Source organism: Crocuta crocuta, unplaced genomic scaffold, assembly GCF_008692635.1.
Source record: "Crocuta crocuta isolate KB4526 unplaced genomic scaffold, BGI_CrCroc_1.0 scaffold479, whole genome shotgun sequence".
Lineage (NCBI taxonomy): Eukaryota > Metazoa > Chordata > Mammalia > Carnivora > Hyaenidae > Crocuta > Crocuta crocuta.
The window spans coordinates 412,721-436,157 of NW_027531875.1; the positions used below are offsets into that span (position 1 = coordinate 412,721).

At 38.4% G+C, this 23,437-nt stretch overlaps 1 long non-coding RNA gene across 1 annotated transcript; it reads left to right on the forward strand.

Moving 5' to 3' along the window:
• LOC144238995 (uncharacterized) lies at positions 1–8,062 on the forward strand. Its single transcript, XR_013337279.1, has 2 exons — positions 1–874; positions 7,762–8,062. It is a non-coding gene; the product is annotated as an uncharacterized LOC144238995 (long non-coding RNA).
• Positions 8,063–23,437: the final 15,375 nt, after the last annotated feature.

Sequence of the window (23,437 nt, forward strand, 5' to 3'; positions counted from 1 at the left end):
ATTGAATAGCTGGACCAGAGAGTACAATCAAACAGGATTGAAATTGTATCCGCTTTCCTCTAGAGGTCAATCTATGAAGCACTTTATAGTCTGTAAACTGAGCAGGTGGAGAGACTTGTGGTTTTCCTCAAGAGAGAAGTTGGCTCAATTGGGCAGGGCTTAGTGTAATGGCTCCATTATCCAATAGATGGCGCTGCTTAGCTTATTGGGGTGGATAGCTGTGGCCTGGCTAGGTGTGTATGGGCATGCGTGGGAGGGTTGAAAATGGCATCACCCAGCTACCCAGTCTCTAGTATCAGAACTCTGCTCTCCACAACCAGCAATCAAATACCCCTCCTTTGTCTCCAGCTTCATCCACTTCCTGCTTCTACAGTGTCTGTGACCAAACTGTCAGGCTGCCAGGCGGCACCCCCTCCTGAGTTTTATCTCAGTTGCAGCTGTTTCCCAACACCTCACTTCTGAGAGACTGCGGCTTTGACTCGTTCTGACCCTTCGGAGGAGAGTCTCACCTAGCAAAGGCCAGGTGCTGGTAGCACCAGGAACGTTCACAAGACCATGCAGCTGCCAATTCCCAGAGACTGTGGCCAAGTGGCAGCTCACCCCAGAAAAAGTTCACAAGATTGTGTAGCAGCAGTATTTCAGGGATTATGGAAAATCACAGCACACATCTGGCACCATTAACGACCTTGTTCCGGCACCAGCAAATGTGGTTCCTCTCCAGGGTCCGCTGGGACCTCCGCCTGTGGGGAGGCTGCACAGCCTCTACCAAATGTCCTCCCAGCATGGGAACCACCATTCCCTGTGTGGCCTGAGGACCCTGAGGACCTCACTCTCTGCTCCCGTGGATTCGCCCTTCCCATCAGAGCATCACCAGGTATTGAGCTGTGGAGTTTCAGACTCTTGAACTCTCCCAGTTTATAGTCTTAATGGAATTTAAAACCCTCTCCTTTCTCCTTCAGTCCCTATGGCTATTTCTCTTTTTCTTTCCAGCTGCTTTCTGCGGGGAGAGGGGGCGGGAGGGAGGAAGGGCAGGGGATGCTTTTCCCAAACTCTCCCCCCTCCCCCATCCCCACTCCTGGTTTCCATCCTCTCTCTGCAAGCGAAAACAGCTCCCTGCCTTCCACTGCGGCTTGCCTCTCCCCCAGTTCACCTCTCTGTGTCGTGAACCTGCTGAGTTCTTCAGTTCAGGTTGTGCAGATTGTGTTAAGCCTCAAATCAGTGTTCTAGGTGTGCAAGATGGTTTAGTGTTGATCTGGGTGCATTTCAGGGAGGAGAGGTGCAAAAACACCTTCCATGCTTTTCCACCATCTTGGCCCCTCCCTAGTCATTTGTTGTTTTATTTTGATGATGATGATGACAATTGGTGAATATGGTGAAATAATTTCCCCAAAGAGTGGATGGGTGGACAGGAAAGAAGTGATGAGATAAATCCAAAAAGATTAAAGGAAATAAAAGCCTATGGCCTTGTTTAGGATTTGAGAGACTGAAAGTATTTTGGAAGAAATGAAGTATCCCATAAAAAACAATAACAAAAAAGAATAAGAGTAGGGGACTGGTGGCTTTGAATTGCATGGATACGCAGTGTCAATACATTAAATCCTGAGGTCAGGAAACTTAGACAGGTATTGAGTACACATGGACAAAGGTGTAGGGTTCTGGCAAAAAAAAAATATATATGTGTACGATCACTTCAATAAGGCTAAAACTGTATGTCTCATGAAAAAAAAAACACCCAAATAAATACATACTTAAATTATGTACAGTAAGTAGGAATGCATCTTTACACATATTTTCAACAACTTACCAGGACAGCAGAACTTCGATACAGCTAGCCAAGTACACACATTTATTGGTTATTTACTCTTCTGATAGCTCAGCAACAGAAAAATTGGCTTTTAATTTCATCTTGCCCAAGGACAGCTTTCTCATTCTCAAAGGAATTTTCAGTTCCAGTTCATAATAAATACCTCTACTTTTATTTTTATTTTTATTTTAGAGAACACCAGTGAATTCTTGGCAGGCAGTGGGCTACTAATGAGACACACTGGCTCACAATCCTATCAGTCTTTTAAATTAGCAGTCAAATAAATTTGTCAAAGAACATAGCTTGCCTTGCACAGAGATATATCTAGTATTCATGGAATTATCCAATACAGATTTTACCATTTCTGGGTTTTTCTAGTATAAAATGGACTCTGATCTTTTACATGGACTTCTAAAAAGAACTTTTCTTGGCTTTACTTCTGTTCTGAAACACTTTCAATGACTTGTTTGAGTTGCCTTAGGCAAGGTCTTTTAGAAGTTCATTTGTGTAGGGGGTAGGAGGTGGTTAATCGCCTCTTAAAAGAGGAATGCAGAAATAAAGTAACCAAAATGATCATTATATTTAATGTTGATATTTATTAATTAATGCTTGCAATAAAAATGTAATATACTTATGTTAGTTCCAACACAATTAAAGACATATTTATTGGCACCTCAAGGTTATGTGGTAATGTAATGGAGCAAAAGTGAAATTTATGTAACAAATATCTTCATCTTCCAAAAATACATTACCTACTGAGTAGCCCTGTCCTCCTATGCCCTCTCCATATGTACAACGTGTTCCTTCAGCAAACATTGAATATTCACCTACTAATCTTTTTGGTGTTCACTTTGGGAACTTGAAAGATAAGGGTTACTGTTATCCTGGAGAAAGGTTTTCACAAATGGCTGTATTGGCAGCTTCAGGAAGCCGTTTCCATTCAGAAAGTAGTGGTAGAGATGATGCAGGCAGACTGAGTCCAAGAACTTAGGGGAAGATCCCACAGGACTTGGCTTCATGCAGGATAGAAATCAAATGTGAGCCAGAAAAAGTGGAAGCAAGGTTTATTGAATTGAGTAAGCAGCAGGGAGAGAATAGCAGGCCAAGTGTCTGGGAGACTCTGAAATGAAAGGAGAATGAGTCTTGTCATTGCTTGGGGGTAGGGGTTAATATCAGAAAAGGGTTTAGGGTAAAATTTCCTCCAGGAATCCAGGATAGGGTCCAATTGAAGGCAAGAGTCAGGTGAAAAATAGGTATTATTACTGAAGGTAGGAGTATTGATGCCAGCATCAGCCAAGGTTTGTTGAAAGCTAATGTCCTGGAATATGTTTGGGATCTGGCTCTTCTTAGGTGTTATCAGGTATTTGGGGCTCATTTAGAGAATGATTAACATTCTTGCTCCCACCTTGAAATGAGAACATAGCTTCTTTAGCCTATTCAGACACAAAATATAGATCATGAGTAAATGGATCTAGCAGAAAAACAGCAGCAATGGAGCCCTTCTAAAATGGAGTCCCTACAGCTTCTATCTCAGAGACAGCAGTCATAGGGACCCAGTGTGAGGAGCTACGCTGTGTTCCCCTCTAAGGTGTATATATTGAGGCCCTAATCCCCAGCACCCCAAAATGTGACTGTATTTGAAGATAGGGCCTTTTAAATGGTAATTAAGTTAAAATGAAGCCATCCCAATCCAATCTGACTGGTGTCCATTTAAAAGAGAAAATTTAGACACACAGAGAAACACCAGGGATGCGTGTACACAGAGGAAAGGCCATTGAAAACATAAGGAGGGAGGTGGTCCATTTGTAAGCCAAGGAGAGAGGCCTCAGGACACAAACCTGTTGACACCCTGATTGTGGACTTCCAGTCTCCCGTACTGGGAGATTTTACTTTGTTATGGTACTGTGTTATGCCAGTCCCCACAAACTAATGCACCCAGTTTGTTAAATGACCCACTCAAGATTCTCACCACCATTTTCTGCGTTAGACCCTTTCAAATTAAAATTGCAGTGGACAAAGTTAAATAGGCAAGAAAAGCTTTATTCAAGACTATTGAAATAAGGGAAGAGAGACTGCACTTACACCCATTAGAACAAAAAAGTAGGGAATTTTTTAAGTCCTGGGGTGGGTGTGTAGAGGAAATTAGAAGGGAGGTTCATCTGTGGTCTGTGTCCATCATGATGGGTTATTCTGAGTTTGCAAATGTTTTTCTCTGTAATTAGGCCATCTGTGTTTACTCACTGGTCTCCATTATAGTTAGGTTCCTACTCTGCCTTGGGGACTGGAAAAGAGGGTTGCTGTCTCCTTCAGTGTTTATATTTTAAACAAATAGTTTTCAGGCCTTCAAGAAATTCCTGGATTGTAAACCTGACAAAAGCCTGGGGAAGATTCACATATATTTCAAAGGGGTAGAGAAAGAATTTATAATTTCAAGTTTTCTAAAGTGAGTGTTCTAAGGAAATGGAGGTCCGGGGGCTACAGTTGGAAGAAACCTATCTGAAGTTTAGCCAAGTTGAGGAGAACATGCCAGCCATCTTAGTCAACCTGTTTAATCGAACAGGCTGACCTCTAGCCTGGAAGGCATTGGATCCCCACCATTGATTTCCCTGTGTGCCATTGCAATCTGGTGTCCCTAGAAGCCACTGCTATGGGGTGGGATGCATCCTGTAGTACTGGACTAAGAAATTCCGGTCATTTCACAGAGGCCAAGAAAACACAATCAGAAGGCAGAAAAATAACCCTGTACTATCACCATTCTGGGCTTCTGCAAATGGTGCCTTAGGCTGTATCTCATTAAATCTACATCCCATTTCCCACCTCAAGTCACTCAGGGCCCAGCAATTACCCAGTAAGTGCTTTCCAAAGAGCAAATATAGGATTCATTTCCTTTTAACTTCTCCATCTGTTTCTTTGGTTTAAAATAGCACAGCTTTAAAATTGGCGCCACCATTGAAAAACAGGTAATGTTCTGTTTTCATTCTATTTCCTCTGCCAGGAGGTGCGTAAGCTTTGAGAGAAAATCCCCTTCTGCCTAAAGCCCCAGGAAAGTGAGTGCTGGTGTGAAAGCATCCATGGGGACACAGGAAATTACCATATAGCTGTTCTGTACAAAACACCAGTGGGGTGCACCCACCAGAGATGCACATTATCATGATCACAGTCACAGACTTGAGTAATAGCCCATGCTAGAATGTAGATGAGCTGTCTTGAGATGTCTAGCAATTTTCCAGGCTTCTCCTCAAGGGTTTTCAGTGAAATCTCAATGTTTCTTACTAAACCTTGGGGTAACATCAATTGTTTGCAATTCAGAGTAGCTATACAGACCATTTCTTCTTTTCTTAGGTTAAGAAAACAAATGAATTAAGTAGAATGACTTATCTTTCCTGGATACATCATTTATGGAATTATAAAGATAAAAGGTTTAATGCTATGATCCTGACCTCTGTGATTACAGGGGAGAAGATGGAGTAACAGGTAGACTTAATAGACTTCCAGATATTTGGGGATTCCTTCCTATTTTACAAATATTTTCATTACAATTGCTGGCTTTCTATTAGGATAAATGCATTCAAACTTTGCTTTGAATGGCACAAGCTGGCTTTCTACCTTTTGGGTCGATACAGTTTTGCTATTTCCAAGTGTGTTGTAAACAGAAGAGAAAGAAAAGGGTAGAAGAAGTTAGGGTCTTAGAGTCAGCTCTCTCCCAAGTGTTGTGTGCAAGCTGAGAACACCAGTGCCAAGGGGCACATACTCCCACCCTCACCTCCACCCCCACCCTCAATTCCTTACATATTTTTCTCTTTTCCTGCCCAAGTCAACTGGGAACTCCAAATGACCCTTGATTCCTCTTTTACCTTTTCACATGCTTTTCACATTAAGTCATTTTGAAGATATAGGACTGAATGATTGGAAGCATGCATAGCCCTTCACTAATATAACTGAGTTTTCTAATCATGATGAAGTACATTGCCTCAAATCCAGATTGCGATTTTGTTCTTGCACAGGCTTGTAGGTCTAAGGGTACAGCTTGTGTGACAATAATATTCACTCAACAAATATTCATTGACCATCTCTGATATGCTAGGTGCTCAAGACAGCCATGAGAAGAGAGATTGGGCCCCTCCTTCACAGGACTTCCAGTCTTTCTAGGATAACAAGTAATTAAAATGAAAGTAATAAAGCTCTAAGATCTGGTGATAGCATATCACCAAGTCTTGGTTGAATGGAGTTAAATATAGATGAAGGACATGGACAATTTAGCAAAGTGACATTTAATCTGAAAACTAAATAGGAGCTAGCCAGATGATGTAATGTGGGAAAGGGATCCTAGTAAAAGGAATAGGGTATGAAGGTCTAGACTCTAGAAGCAAAAGGAAGCCTGGCTTCTGGAGGAAATGAAGGTATTTCACTATTGCTAGAAAAGAGAAAGAGAGTGACAGAAACAGAGACAGGAAAAAAAGAGATAAGGTAAAAGAAGTAAATACAGGGTAGTTTCTAAATAATCGTGTAAATCTCCTCAAAGAGTTTGGGAAATATTCTCAGGCAATAGCACTAATAGAAAAAAGTGATGTGCAGTAAGGCTGCTCCCCTGGGCACAGTGTCACCAAAGAAAATGCCTCCTTCTTGGCATTGATGGACTCTGATCTAAGAGAGACAGACCCACACATGATCCTCATCATGTTTTCTCTCACTACTGTACTGCCAAGTATCCATTCCAGAGGGAAAAATAAATTGGAACATTTCAAAATGTTATGAACCAGAAAGTTAAGACAGAAACTAGGTAGATAAAGCAGAAATGGCGCCTGTAGACTATGCTCTTCAGTACAAAAGATACAGCCTATCCTTTGCCAAAAAATTAGCTTGCCCACACTCAGAGCCACTGCAGGAACTTGCCACATCTTTTACAAGTTAGAAAAAGATGTCTCTCCCTGCCTTCTGAAGCCACTCAACACTTGGGTGTAAGGTTTGGCCAGGAAAACAGAGACTGGATTTCACTCCCCTCCAACTCAGACCTCCTATGTTCCCCCCAACATTGAACCTGAATGACCTTAGGCAGAAGACCTGCACACAACACACACAGTTTATCTTTAATTTTGACTTTACCTGTTATATCACTTGAAATAACACTAAATATAAGTTAATGTAGAAAAAATAATTGTTCTCTAAAGAAGTAAAGAATTGTTAGCTGATGAAACCATAGATAATTCACTTAACTACAAATTAATGCAATCATCTTGCCTCTCCCTGGTTGGGAATTGTGCCACAGAGGGAGTAAGAGTTTGAATTAAAGATGAAGGAAAGATGGATTATTCCAAAACATGGTGGCTTTAAAAAGGAGGGGCAGACATGTGTAGCAACATGGATGGACCTTGAGGGTGTTATGCTGAGCAAAATAAGTCAGGCAGAGAAGGACAAATATCATATGTTTGCACGTATAGGAGGATTAGGAGGAACTTGACGGAGGAACAAGGGGGAGAAGAAGGGCGGAAATGGTGGGGGAGAGGGAGAGAGGCAAACCATGAGAGACTCTTGAATGCTGACAAAAACTGAGGACTGATGGATGTTGGGGGGAGGGGGGATGGGCATGGAGGAGGACACTTGTGGGGATGAGCACTGAGTGTTATGTGGAAACTAATTTGACAATAAACTATTTGTAAAAAAATAAATAAAGGAGGGGCAGAGAGAGGAGGGAAATCTAGTAGAATTATATGAAGTGTTTTATTACAAGGTAGTATGAGAGTCCTGGGAAAAGAAAAATTAAGCAGTGGTTAAAGGGTGCTGAATGGAAAATGTGAAGAAGACAAATACAAACTTCACTGTGTTAAATATTTTCCTCGGCCGATCCTGCCTCTGACAGCCATGATCCTTTCTCCCCAGAAGGCGGCCCTGAGAGTGGTGCCATGAATCCTATAGCTCAGGGATCTTGTGGCTTGTATTGATTTCCTTTTTCTTTCCAGCTGACCTGGAGACCTCATCACCATGGCTAGTATTGTTTCTATGGGCAGTTGTGCTTGGAATTCCAAACAAGTTTACAAGTCTTTGTGTCAACTTGGTGTTACCTCAAGTAGAAATCAAGGAACATTCTTTTCTTAAAAGTGACTTCTGTCTGGTATGTGTTCCCATTACATTTCAGTAGATTAGACAAAGCAAAAAACAGAAGCAAAAATTAGAGTGAAAAACAGAAGATGGAAAAGTTGTCTGGGATCAAGCTTGTGTAAGGCAGCTTTCTTGGTAACCAAATAAACTCAATTTTATAGATTTAGGTGTGTGCTGATTAACGTCAGGGATTCACAAGGCACAGATGCAGAGTTGATTACTATCTGATAACACTTTCATATTAGTGGTGGAAGACTTTTCTAAGTTTACATTTTGATAAAAACAAACCAACCAACCAATAAAAGCCAACAGTGCTCTGAGTTTCCAGTGAAATTCAAGTTGACTGAGCTCCAACAGGTGACACACCATGAAGTAGTGTGTGCACCAGATGCTAATTGTGTTGCACCTCATTTAATCTTCACAATAACTCTTTAGAGATTATATTTTTAGTAGTCAAATGTGGAAACTGAAGGACAAATCCAAGGTCACTTAGTTAGTAGGTGACGGATATGAACTCTGTTTTACATAGCTCCGTAAGCTTTGCTTTTTCTTTTTTTTTTAATTTTTAATGTTTTTTTTAAATTTATCTGAGATAGAGACAGAGAGACAGAATGAGCAGGGAAGGGTCAGAGAGAGAGAGGGAGACACGGAATCTGAAACAGGCTCCAGGCTCTAAGCTAGCTGTCAGCACAGAGCCTGATGCAGGGCTCGAACCCACAAACAGTGAGATTGTGACCTGAGCCGAAGTCCGACGTTTAACTGACTGAGCTACCCAGGCACCCCAAGCTTTGCTTTTTCTGATATACCACTTTGCTTGCGTGCTTTCCCAGTAATTTGTAAATGTTTACATATGCCAGTTGTGGTTAGCCCCCACCTAATTCTCACAACACAACTCCAAGAAACATACGGTTATTTACTTGTGTAAATTAAGAAACTGAGATTCAGTAATAGTAAGTATAGTCTCAGGGTCACACAAGGGTTATGTGATAGATTACATTGAGAATTTAAAACTAAGTATTTTAGATCCCTTTAGCTCTTTTCCTACTCCCTCTCGGCTTCCTTTCTCAAGTTGCTTTGTGTTAAACTCACCAAAGCTCATGCCACTTAAAATAAAATTGGCTCTCTATCACTTTTAAAACTTACTCATCTTTTGACCTTTCCCACAAAACCATGCTCTTTCTACACTGGTTGAAAAATAATCTTATATATTAATTCAAGGCAGAATACTGATGGCAGATTAGTGGGTTCATGTTAATCGTTGGATGTTTCCTAGGAGACCGCAAAAGACAGAGAATTTCAACCCACTGGAATGACCCTCTACATTGGAGTACTAGATTCTGAGGCACAGATGGGAAGAAAGATATGCATTTTTGCAAACAACCATTACCACACCTCTAAAATCATATGATAAGCAATAAGCCCAGGACATGCATAGATAGTATGGTGGAAGATTCCTGTGATGTATGCTCATATGCTTACATTAATAATAAATATATAATTACAGATTAAAACAGATCTGGAACATTCTTTGCCTCTAAATTTCTTCCTTTATCATAAGAGGGTGGAGACCTTGTGTATTACAGTCAGGAAGATCTCACACACAAGTGATAATCTCAGAGAAAAGATCCAAAGATGATGTTGAGCAGGGTGGTAGTCCTCAATTGTGGTGTTTTTCTCTTTTGCGTAATTGAGAACCTAATACCAAAGACTATTGATAAAATGTGTAATAATTTCCCTATTAAACTAAAAGACTATAGACAATCAACATTAAATATTGAAAGCAGAAAACAAAACAAAACAACCAAACAACAATAACAACAACCCACTACATTTCTTTGGCAGAGCAATACCTACTCAATTTTTTAGTTTGCCTTTCCAATAAAGTTAATGATATTCTCTTCTTTTCTACTAGCTTGGTAAAATATTGACTTATAAGACAGGATAAGGAGGTGATATACCTTCAAGCTTAGCTTAAATGTGGCTTCAAGTTATTTCTCGAATTCTGCTTCCTCTGGATCTTCCCTCTCTGCTCTTAGGTATGTAAGCTTTATTCCTAGGTTTACTATTTGGCATGGCTAAGATAATGACCAGAAGCTTCAAGCTGTTAGCTACCAGCTTATGAACACCAGGAAAAGAGTGCAGTTTTCCTTAGAAACTCAGGCCAAATTCCTCAGATTTACACTGATTTGCTTGGCTTTTGACACATGCCTATTTCTGAACCAATCACTATGCCTAATGGAAACCTGATGCCCTGATGGCCAAGACTGGCTCAAAACTGCTTTACTGTCAACCTGAGTAGAACCAAAGGGACTGAGGAAGGAAGAAAGTACACAGATGAAAAGAAAAAATAAGCTACCACTAGTGTTCTTTCAAAATAGTGGAAAAACTGATTTATTGAAGAATCCTTTTAATGCAAAGGAAAAATAAAATGTAAAATGGATTAGAAAACATTTGAGAAACACTATAGAACAAAAACATAGCTGTTTGTCTTTCTCTGCATTATTTCACTTAGCATAATACCCTCTAGGTCTATCCATATTGTTGCAAATGGCAAGATCTCTTATTTTTTATGGTTGCGTAATATTCTATTGTGTACATATATCATATGATTTCACTTATATGTAGACTCTAAAAAATAAAACAAACAAACAAAAAGCACAATCAGACTTAGAAATACAGAGAACAAACTGATAGTTGCCAGAGGGGAGGAGGGGTAGAGGGATGGGCAAAATGGGTGAAGAGGAGTGGAAGATACAGGCTTATAGTTATGGAATGATAAGTCATGGGAATAAAAGGTAGGGCACAAGGAATATAGTCAATAGATTTATAATAGCACTGGATGGTGATAGATGGTACCTCTAGTTGTGGTGATGATAGCATAATGTGTACAGTTGTTGAACATTGTGTTGTATACTGAAACTAATATTACATATCAAGTATACTTTAAAAATCTATTTATAAATAATACCAAAAGGAAAAAAACACAAAAAGACCTAGTTGTTGATTGAAATATGACTAAATTATCTTTGATAGTGAGCAGAGAATTATGGATAGGCCAATAAAGCAAGAAACACCTTTTTCTTTGAAGTACATTTGATAAGTGTCAGATTCTGTTGAACCCAAGGTTGGCTGGAGTGTATGATGACTAAGCAATTTTTAATTAATAATGTAGTCACAGCACAGCCATGAGTAGGAAGGAATTGGCTGAGTGATATTCCCCAGGTTTGTGTGACCCCTGTGGTTCTTAATTCAGAGCCCATAATACCAAAAAGAAGCATGTATACAGAGAGAATTTTAAAACAGGAAAAAGATGATTCAACATATGGAACTCATCCAAGAAGGTAAATCATTTCTGAAACCCAGAATATTCCTCCTATTCACTCCTGACCAGCCAGCTCCTTCTTTTGCATTTGTAATATGTGCTAATCACCTATCTTGAAAAAGCAGGGGACTAGAGGACCAGCTAGCCTGGCTGATGCAGTGGTCATTAACATTGACTTTCAGCTGTGAGGGAGAGAAGACATGGGAATTGCAGTCATATTGTGGACAAGAATAAGCTCACAGGGAACACTGTGAAGAGTCAAATCCAAGAGGCAAGTAGAGGGCAGTGACTAGATCTGATGCAGTGGTTCACCAGCAAAGGGCAGACACGAGACGCAGGGCAGATTCAGGCAGAACATCCTGATCCAGTCGCTGAGCCCATGGAGCCTGGGGAGAGAAATTCTCTTATTGAGATCCTATCACCCTATGCTGACCAGCTTTGAAGAGCACTCAATCATCTTCTCCAGGAAGTCCTACAAACCTGACAGCACCATGGAAACACGAGAGTGCTTGACTGCAGTATCACCTACACTGCATGCAGGTAGTCAGAAGAGACCCAAAAGTAAAATTACAGTGTTAGAAACATAAGAAGGACACATACTGGTAAATAAAAATAAATAAAACAAATCCCACAAAAACATATGTCTCTTATGCTGTTTTGCTAACCACAGGAAGAAAATGGATTGGATTTTGAAAGAATGATTGACATTTCTCATCTTCTAGACCCTCTAAATATTTAGGAAACCCCATATAATGTGCAGTGGGTTGTATGCAGTGATGGAACTTTTGTCATCTTACCCTCTGATGTACTATAAAGTCATTTCCAAAAACCTGGCAGAAGACACCTCAAGTACCATCAAGAGATACTTTGCTTCATTTTTCCGAGTCTTTCTCTCATTCTAGAGGCACCACCTGTAAATCCATATATTACTGCCCAAATAAGAGGAATATAAATAACTCAATCCTCCAGGAACAGAGCCAAAAATAAACCAAGAAGAGAAAACCAAAATAATTTTTACAAGGGCATTTAAGCCAAATAAAGAGGAGTGGGATGTATAATCATTAAGGGGGCAGCAGCATCAATATCTTGGTTTTAAAAGAGAAAATTGAGAAATCATTAGGCATTTTACAAAGTGCAATAAACCCTGCCTTCAATAGCAAAAGTTGGTTTTCAAGGTCCTCAAAGAGAGATTTGACAAGCTTTCTCTAAAAATATATACAAGAGATGGCCGAAGAGATGATAACTAGATAAAAGCAGCATCAAGAAGGAGAAAAATGGTATACATGGAGAGAGCACAAAAATTAAACTTCAAAGGACTTTTAGATAGTGTGAGAAATAACCTAGTTCTCTAAATCACTGAACAATGTAACTACTCCGGGAGAAATAACCTGTTAATAAACTTGTAGTTTAAAAAAAGTGTTTATTTTTAAAGATCTTTGTAATTAAAGGTATATCTTTGATTGAACCAGAAATATAAATTTCATTCTGTTTTCTGTTTTATTCATTTCTGTTTTCCTTCTGTTATGCTTAAATGGATTATTTCCTTAGAAGTTACAAATTGAGAAGCATAAGTTTGTATTATCTGAGGCAGAAGTATCTGACTGATGCAGGACCTGACTGTAGGTGGACCTTACTCTTTACCTGAGTATTATCTGGTCCTCAGGTAGGGAGAAACCATAGCTCCCATTTAGTTCATTCACTCTTCCCTGCTGTAGAGAGAGAGGGGTGGGGAGGGGAACTAGAGAATTCTTGTGGGATAATAGAGTGGGCTGAAGTTATCAGACTCTGTAGATATGAGACTACCCAGACTGTTCGCTACTCATTTGAAAATCCATGCTAAGAAATCATCAAAAAATGGGTAACTCTAAAACTCTATCACTATCTAGAGATATCAGTCCTGATATCTACAAATTGCTTTTCCAAATGAGTTTTCTCTCCCTTGCCAAATGCTGATGGTAGGAGTATGAAGAAGAGTAAGCAGATCGAGGGAAGAAGTATAGGGTAAAGAATATGTCTCTGTCCTAGAAACTTCTTCCTGTGACTCAGTGGTACAGATCTTCTTGGCCCTTTGTCAGTGGAGACACTTGAGGTTCCCTCTTAGCTGGTGTGGAATGTGGGCAGATTGATAAGCATGGAGATGTGCTGATTTACAAGGTAAATACGTCAGGAACATAAGCAGCGTGCCCTGGAATTCCTCTTCTGCTTCTAAAGGAGTTTTGAAAACTCAGTCACTCTACATTTATTAGTTTACAAAAGGACTGTTTACCTCCCATCTACCTCAAAAGTGTCTTCTGAGAAATAGCCAGAAGTCTCCCATTTGCCTTTCTCAAATTAAATGTGATAAAAACACTGAGTCTAAAAGTTTTCTTTTAAAAAATGTTTTGCTATGTTATTGAAAAACAGGGTGACAGCTAGTTCTAAATCAAACTCAATTATTAAAGGATAAACAAGTTTTATTTCTAAATATATGAATAAAGTTTAGCAACTTTAAATATTAAAATCTGACATTTAATTTGCAATTCTATGTGGTAAAGCATTTCATTCTATCTTTGTGTTCTTTAGCTTTTTATTAATGTGAGTTGTAGAAATAAACTGCAAGTAGCATATTGAAACTTATTTATTGGTTTAGGATAATAGCATTGTTCAATCATGAGCAACATATTCTAGACCTAGTGAAAATGAATGATGACTACCAAGACAAATTATGTCCTGTGGTTAGCAGAATGAAATTATAGGGTTATAAATGCGCGCGTGCGCGCGCATGCACACACACACACACACACACACACACACACACACACACAGTTTGTCTTCAAATGCAATATACCACTTCCTCCCCCATCATAACTTCAATCCTAGCTATTAAACTTTTAAAGTTTAAAACATATACACATACCTTATGAAGAGATTATGATTTATTCACTTTTAAAGAATTTTGCTATTTTTATTTTATTTTACTTTTTTTTTTTTCTAAGTAGGCTCCACACCTTGCATGGAGCCCAATGCCGGGCTTGAATTCACAACTTCAAGATAAAGAGCTGAGCCAAGATCAAGAGTCAAATGCTTAACCAACTGAGCCACCCAGGTGCTCCAAATATTTGCTATTTTTAACTCATATTTTCTAAACAAAAATAATCTCATCACTCTTTAAAGATTAGAATTTATTTAGAGGCGCCTATGTGGTTCATTTGGTTAAGTGTCCGACTTTGGCTCAGGTCATGATCTCAGGGTTAGTAAGTTCGAGTCCCGTGTGTGACTCTGTGCTAACAGCTCAGAGCCTGGAGCCTACTTCAGATTCTGTGTCTCCCTTTCTCTCTGCCCCTCTCCTGCTTATGCTCTGTCTTTCTCTGTCTCAAAAATAAATAAACATTAAAAAAATAACTTATTTAGTCTACCCACTAAATACTACTCGGTCACGGTCTACTACTGTGACCAAAAGGAGGGTACTTAGCATTTTAACAAAATCTTGATCTCAGAGTACAATATGAAAATAAAAAAGGGGACGGCTGGGTGGCTCCGTTGGTTGACTGTCTGACTTTAGCTCAGGTCATGATCTCACGGTTGGTGAGTTCAAGCTCTTCATTGGGCTCTGTGCTGACAGCTCAGAACCTGAAGCCTACTTCAGATTCTGTGTCTCTCTGTGTCTCTCCTCTGCTCATGTTCTCTCTCTCTCTCTCTAATGATAAATAAATAAAAACATTAAAATTTAAAAAAGAGAAAAGAAAAAGGAATATGAAATGTTGATGCTCAGTTTCCCTCAGTTTCCTTTTTGATACTTGTTTTCTATATCTGCAAAATCAATTCTGCTAGTATCTGTGGTACAATTTTAATCCTTAAGTAAGATAAGCTTAATAAATCAATATATTTTTTAAAAAAATTGTTGATGTAATTGAGCTTCTCTGCTGAGGGACAGTCTGAGACACGATGAACAATTAATTGTGTTAGATCTTAGTTGTAAGTCCTAAAAAAGGGAAAGATGAAGCACTATCATTAATTTTTAGTATCCTATTTTATGACCAAGGTTGTGTAGACAAAGCTTCTTTTAAATGAGTTGGAACAGTGACACACATAGAACACAGTATAAATCGTATAAATCATGCTTTGATCTTGGTTTCCTGAAGGTTTTCTAAAATAATGGAATTTGCTGCAATAATGAATATTCGTATTTTGTATCATCTAGACTGGAACGAAAATGGGAAGATAACTATTGACATTTTCATTTCATATAGTTTATCATTTGCAGTATATGTTGTTGTTATGTTGTTGAACAAAGTATAGACTTTGAAATATGAATTCTATTTTATGCTTTAGCACTAACTGTGCAAGGTCAAAATGGATTTATCACTGATGGGAGACATCTCAGACTCTACAGACCACTGGGACAAAGAAAAATAACTTTTAAAACAACTTGACTAACTATGTTGTGCTCATAAAAATCATAATGGGATCTGGGTAATGTCTGGCAATTCTTTTTCAGTATTGATTGAATTTTATTCTTTAAAACACCTGAGTTATGGGGCACCTGAGCCCCTGACCCACCTGAGCATCTGACTCATGATTTTGACTCAGATCATGATCCCAGGGTCATGAGATTGAACCCTCCCTTGGACTCCACACTGAGCATGGAGCCTGCTTAAGATTCTTTCTCTATATATCTCTTTCTCTCCTTCTCTCTGTCCCTCTCCCCTACTTGTGCACTCTCTCTCTAAAACCTTAAAAAAAAAAAAAAGACCAGAGTTATATTCAACAATAGTTAACAGATACCCAGGCACAACTATTATGATCCACACTTTAGGTTCCATGTGGTTATCTCAAATCACACTATCAACCTGGAATGAAAAGACAGGTAAGAAGTTTTTCTATGAGGGCTGGAACATTTCTACCAGAAAAGGAATATTTATGTTGCATTTTCTCATAATGTAAATCTGGTTTAAAAAAGAGTTAATACAGTAGTAGTCTCTGTCTGTCTGTCTCTCCCTCTCTTTCCCTTTTTGACATTTAGTTCATGGATTTTCTATTGGCATTTTAATAGCAGTCCACAAATCAATGGTCCAGCACTGATAGATGTGCCATGTCGCAGACGGTTAGAGTCCTTCATAATCCTATCAATGTGATAGATAATCTCCATCAAAGCTGCCATTTAAACTGCCCTCATGTAGCAGTAAGCCAGACATGCAGGATCCTACAACATGCAAGGAAGACCTCATGCTGTGAGATCAATGAGGATTTTGCCCTACTTTTAGGAATGCTTTCTCACAGAACTAACAGTAGTAGAAGGAAACTAAAATTAGGAAGCCAGGAGGGTGCTATGCAGAAAGTGAAGAGCAAAGTCCTGTTTTAAAGGATGCACTCTACAAAACAAACAGCTGCTACTCTCCTCGCTACAACTCTGAGCTACTCCCTTCCTATTATGCTATTTTTTTCAATTTAAAACATTTGATAGGGGCACCTGGGTGGCTCAGTCGGTTAAGTTTCCGACTTCAGCTCGGGTCATGATCTCAAGGTTCATGAGTTTGAGCCCCACATCAGGCTCTCTGCTGTCAGCACAGAGCCCACTTCAGATCTTCTGTCCTCTCTGCCCTCCCCTGCTTGCTCTCTCTCTCAAAAATAAACATTAAATAAATAAATAAAACATTTGACTATCAAAAATCAAGCAAATTTTCATGATAAGCAGAGATTCTCAGATATCCTACTAACTTTTCCTGTTAAATTGTGTGTGCGTGTGTTTTAATTTCTGTTTCAAAAGCTTATCTATTATACAAATAATATCTAAACAAAAAAGCGAGCAATAAAGGTTTACCACAAATAGGGGCACCTGGGTGGCTCAGTTAAGCATCTGATTTCTCTCAGGTCATGATCTCGAGGTTCCTGAGTTCCAGCCCAGCGTCAGGCACTGTGCTGACAGCTCACAGCCTGGAGCCTGCTTCAAATTCTGTCTCCTCTCTCTCTCTGCCCCTCCCCCACTCATGCTGTGTTTCTCTCTCTCTCTCTCTCTCTCTCACTCTCTCACACACACACACACACACACCAATAAATGAACACAAACAAAATTTTAAAGGTTTACCACAAATGATTGTTAGAAATGACTAGATTTGTAAGGGTTTTGATAGAAAATGTGTTCTCTATTTTTATTGTACTTTTCTGAAAAAGTTGTTATACTATTAAAACAAATTTTAAGGTAAAGCAATTAAGTTAAACTTTCCAAGTACCACATTATTTTAAAGAACATGCCTATAACATCTATCTGTGAGCTCAAATATTTTGAACTCTCAAAAGCTTTGCTTCTTCTGCGGACTGAATCGAGAATAAGCACAACAGTGTGGGATTGGAAGGGTAAGGAATTGCAGTAGATTGCAACAATATAAAGAGGTTTCTGAAGGTTCAGCTCAACTTCTACTAATTGAAAGAGAAGAAAGGAAGCCTCAATTTGAATCTAAGTTGTATACGTTTTTTGATCTTTCAATTCTTCCTCATTCAAGCTCTCATGATTCTTTTTTTTTTGTTTGGTTTCATTGATCCAATTTTTTTGGTTTTTTGAAATACTTTTATTTTATTTTATAAATTTTTTTTGTTTATTTATTATTGAGACAGAGAGAAACAAAGCATGAGTTGGAGAAGGGCAGGGAGAGAGGGAGACACAGAATCTAAAGCAGGCTCCAGGCTCTGAGTTGTCAGCACAGAGCCCGATGCAGGGTTCAAACCCACGAACTGTGAGATCATAACCTGAGCCAAAGTCGGACGCTTAACCGACCAAGCCACCCAGGCACCCCTCATTGATCCCTCTGGATAAAGCTTACATTCGCCTTCTCAGAATAATATCTCTAGAAAAAGAAAATAAAATACATAGGGTTTATAACAAAAAACATATATGTAAAATATATAATTGCTATATAGTATAACAATAATAATAACATATACAATAAATATAGTATATAATGTTATGTATATATGATTCATGGTGAAAGGCCACATACATATTCCATTTTCAGTGAGATAAAATTCCCAATTCCCAGTAAAACCTTGCAGAGGACTTAGAAATAAAGTTACCCCTAGCAGCAGGGGCAGATGAAGCACCTGTTGCACAGCTTCCCTTAGCAGCTGACAATGTCAGCCCAAAGTCAGGTATTGCTGGAACTGAGAAACTCAGTTCTTGATGTGACACAACCCTTTTATACTAGTGGCTTTCACTACACTTTTGGGAGAATGTAAACAACCTGTACCCTTAATAGAAAACATTTACAGACATCTGTGTCCTTCTTGATTTTAAAACCAAACTCAGGCTCAGCAAGATGATACCTTATTTTTAAAATATCAATATCCAAGACCAAGGGTCTCTAAACAATATCTCCACCTTTAGCATCCTTGAAAAGCCATTTCTCATAAGTGTGCATTATAGATGTTGTTCTGATCTTCAAAGAAAGAGTTCGTTGTCAGACATAGGGAGTCCATTTGTGGTTTATCTTTAAGGATCCCCATCACACAGCTGGGGGAAGAGCCTAACCTCTGTGAGGACACTGCCAGCAATCTAATCTTCATTCCCTCCACAGTAATATGGCCAGGCCAGGCCAAAGGCTGCCCAGCTCTGTGACATCTCTCAGCTTCACTTGTGGTTAAGTAGAGTCCCAGCATAAGCAAAAGTGGTGACTGAGATTTCCTGGCCATTTTCTTCAGACAGTGGGTGTATATCATACATGTTCTATTTGCCCTTTGCATTGTCTGAAACTCAAATGTATCAGTGACTCTATTCTAACTATACATGCAGTGAAGACTCTAGAAGATGGTGAAAAAACTAAATGTAAGGAAACTCTTCACTGAATAATTGGGTGGTACCTGGTCACCTAGATACCCCATCCCGCTCCAGCTACAAGACAGGAAGTTAAACTCATAACTTACTAGAACCACTGAATATGGAGGCCTCTCTGTTAAAACAGTTCAGCCCATTCTTATCAATATACCTTCTGTGTATAGAATTCCTCATCTCCACACACATTCTGAGCCGTATATTGGACTTTTACTTATATAGTGGACAAAGCTGATTCAGTTCTATTTCCAGAACAGCAAGTAGCACCCTGGAAAACCATTGATCCAGCACCACTTAAGACAGACAAGGCCTTAAAATATGGGACAGCCTTACACTTACACAATGATTGCAACACTATGTGGATAATATTTATTAATGTTAGTTGAAAAAAGAGAGTTCCTTGGTATAGAATACAAAGTTTTTTGGGTTTTTAAAAATTTTTTAATGTCTTTATTTTATTTTGAGAGAGAGAGAAAGAGAGTGAGTGGGGGAGGGGCAGAGAGAGACACACACATAGAATCTGAAGCAGGCTCCAGGCTCTGAGCTGTCAGCACAGAGCCTCATGCAGGGCTCGAATCCATGGACTTTTAGATCATGATCTGTGCTGAAGTCAGACACTTAACCAACTGAGCCACCCAGGCACACCATAGAATACAAAGCTTTAAAGTGTTTCATGTACTAACTTAGATTTAAAATTCCAGTAAGCTAATCTAGAAAGATGAAACTACTCACTGAGTAGTTCTTAATAGTCATTTATACAACCTAAGCATTTAAATTTTAGAGATCTACTATGTCTGAAGTATGGAAATATTCCTAATTTACATGCAATCTGGCCATACATCCTATATTGGAACTTCCTCTATAATATACCACCTCAGGGGATTATAATAATGATAAATAGTATATATTTCTGCTACTACTACCATTACTATCACAATCACTACTTCTACCATGACTTCTAATAAGCACTATGTACCTGGATTCTGAACTATCATATTTACTATGCTAATAATTTAATCATATCTTTAAATTTCTCTAATGATAGGAACTTAATCTCTCCAGAGGCAAATAATTCTATCATTGTATAATCTTACTGTTGAAGACTTTTGATTAAGATTTCAAAATCAACCTATAAATAAAAATGTTTTACTTTATTTATTTATTTTGTGAGAGAGAGAGTGCCAGTGGGGGAGGGGCAGAGGGGGAGACAGACAGAGAGGGAGAGCAACAGAGAGAGAGAGAGAATATCCAAACCAGGCTCCATGTCACATGCTGTCAGCATGTGCTGTCAGCACAGAGCCAGTTGTGGGGCTTGATCCCACGAACTGCAAGATCATGACCTGAGCCTAGATCAAGAGTCAGATGCCTAACGAACTGAGCCACTCAGATGCCCCAAGCTATAAATAAAATTTAAGATCAATCCTTCAGAATGTACCCTGATACAGAATATGGGAGAAATGTTACTTTATTGAAAAAAAAGAAAATTGCACATTCTTTCTTGTTCCACGGCTCATTTATTTGGGTTTAATGTCCACTATTTGTTTTTGAAGCCATTTTAAAACTAAACCTATGTACTGATAGAGCATGTTAATGTAAAATAATGTGACAGGCAGGGACTCTGCAGGCTTATTTCCAGGAAAACTCCCATATTGAAAGCACATAAACTTTCACATGGCACAAAATCAATCATAACACTAAAAAAAAATCACTATTGCAACAAATACCTTAAGATTAAAAGCTCTTATCTATTTTTGCCATTGTCAAGGAAATCTTTCTCTGATTTTCTAATGAAATATATTGCCTGAAAGATAAACAGAATAAGCACCAAAATATGAAATAAAATCCAACAAAATGATGCTTTTAAAAAACTCATAAAAATTTAAAGAATTTAATTTTTAATGTTTATTTATTTTGAGAGAGAGAGAGAGAGAGAGAGAGAGAGAAAGTGTGAGCCAGGGAAAGGCAGAGAGAGGACAGAGAGAATCCCAAGCAGGCTCCACACTGTCAGCACAGAGCTCAATATGGGGCTCAAACTCACAAACCATGAGATCATGACCTGAGCCAAAATCAAGAGTCTGAGGCTAAACTGACTGAGCCACCCAGGTGCCCCTAAAGAACTTAATTTTAACATTTTAAACTCTCATATAAAGCATTGCAAAAATCAGAATAACTTTGAAGGTGGAATTCTGAATCTCATGACATTAAGTAAAGCCAGTGGAATTTTAAAACCTAAAAAATAAAATTCTCAACCACATTTACACTGTCTTAAGCATTAAGATAGAATACAAATGAAATTTGACATAATGGTGCTTTTGATTATTTTAAACTATAATAGAGAAGATAAAACTTACAACTAAAAAATTAAAATAATATTAGAGAAAGGTATATATATTTTATTTTTTGTATATATATTAAAAAGATGATTTGTGTAGTTAGTATGGAGAAATATTGGTAAAATTTAAGTGCAATTATGCATAATTATGCATACTCAAATTAGTAAAATCGTTTTTCTCAATATATTAACTTAAAGACAGACAAAATAGCATAAAGTATTACCCTCTTCATCAGAAATGAAGAAATAAATGCATGTTTTGCAAGGAAGACGCCTTGGGTTGAAGTTAGTCATCCTGGGCTTAAATTCTGAGAGATCGATCAGGAACCAATTCTTTATTGTTTCTATCTGCGCCTCCAGGTGCTAAGCATAGGGCCTGAAAAATCATAGGTGCTCAATAAATTTTGGTAAATGATTCCATCTGAACTCAACTATTAAAAAACAGCTATATAGAAGTTTCTTCACATCCTGGATTCGATTTCCCATGTGTGAATTATGAATGTTGGACTAAATGATGTCTACCAAGCTTATCAATCTGTTATTCTTACCAATCTATGATTGTCACTCAGTTACTTAAACCAGAAACCTCAGTCTTATTCCTTTGCTCTCAATGGCCTTACTCCAGTCCATGACCCAGATATGTGGACTCTTCTACCTAAATATCACTGGACTCCATCTACTTTCTCCATTGCCATACTAATCTAAACTTCCTTTCTCTCATTTCTAAAAAATGAAATATCTTATTATCTCTCTCTCTTCTGCTCTTATAAGAATTCAGAGTGATCTGTTAAATTAAAAATTCAATCATACATATTCATATTTAAACAACTCTGTTGGTTTCTCACTGACCTTAGTTTAAGGATCCAAGACCTAAATTTTTCCTAAGATGCCTATTATAATCTGGCTCCCGTCTCTAGCTCTTGTCTCTTTTCTTGTCACTCTTCCTTTTAAATTCTCAATGCTCTGGCACATTGTATTTTCTCTATGCATTCCATGTATCATATTTCTTTACTCTTCAACAATTCTTAGGTAGATACTGATTCCTCTGCCTGAAACTCTCTTGTCTTCCCTTAGGTCTTAGACTTACAAACTTACTCATCTTTTAGATCTCATCTTTTGACACTCCAACTAGATTAGGTCTCCATAATATTTATTCGTATTCAACATTATTTTTGCATTTTGGCAGACATCATTTTACTTCTATACATTCTGAACATTTTCTTCACAACATTTCAAAATGTATAAAATCAGGAACCTTATCTGTCTTGTTTACCACTGAATCCTAAGATTACAGGTCCTATTATTTAGTAATTGATTAGGTTTCTATTGGTTAGTTGGACTCTATGTCTTCTAAATTAGTGTTTTCTCTATGGTTATTGAATAAGGTCACCAACAGGCGACTAATAAGGTCAAAGAGAAAAGAATCACTTAGCATGCCTCACTGATTTCTTATCCATTTCCAGTCTTCTTCTTCTATACTAACCAAACTTAGAGTTAGTACAGGGCAGCAATGTGTACCTAATTCATAGTTGATCGTCTCCCTGCCTTGCTTCTAAGAATGGTCATTAAGTTCTGGCTACTAAGACATTCCTCAGAGGATACCCCTTCCCAAATTAGTTCTCACGAGGAAAAACTTGCTTTATTTTGTCTTTTGCACTTCCCATTTTTCTAAGCTGAGTAAGAAAGTAATGCTTGGAGTAAAGCTGCCATCATACCAGGCTGAAAACTACATAGTAATTACGATAGAAAGGGAAGATTGGATGAACCTAGTGTATTGCTAAATATCCTCTACACACAGCAGTGGCCCTGAGCCACTACTGTCTTCTAGATTTCCTGTTATATGAGAATAAGCTCCTTATTGTCTACTCTCTAGAAGCTTAAACTTGCATCTGAACACATTTCTAACCCATTCAGGCAACCTACTTCGAGGAGATTATTGAGTGTGTAAAAGGCAACAAACATTTTATAACTTTTTGGTATTTGAACCCAGTTCTGCCTCTTTCCATTTGTGAGACCTTATTAGTTTCAGTGCACTTACCTGTTAAATGAGAATAATAATATCATCTTGCAAGGTGAATATGA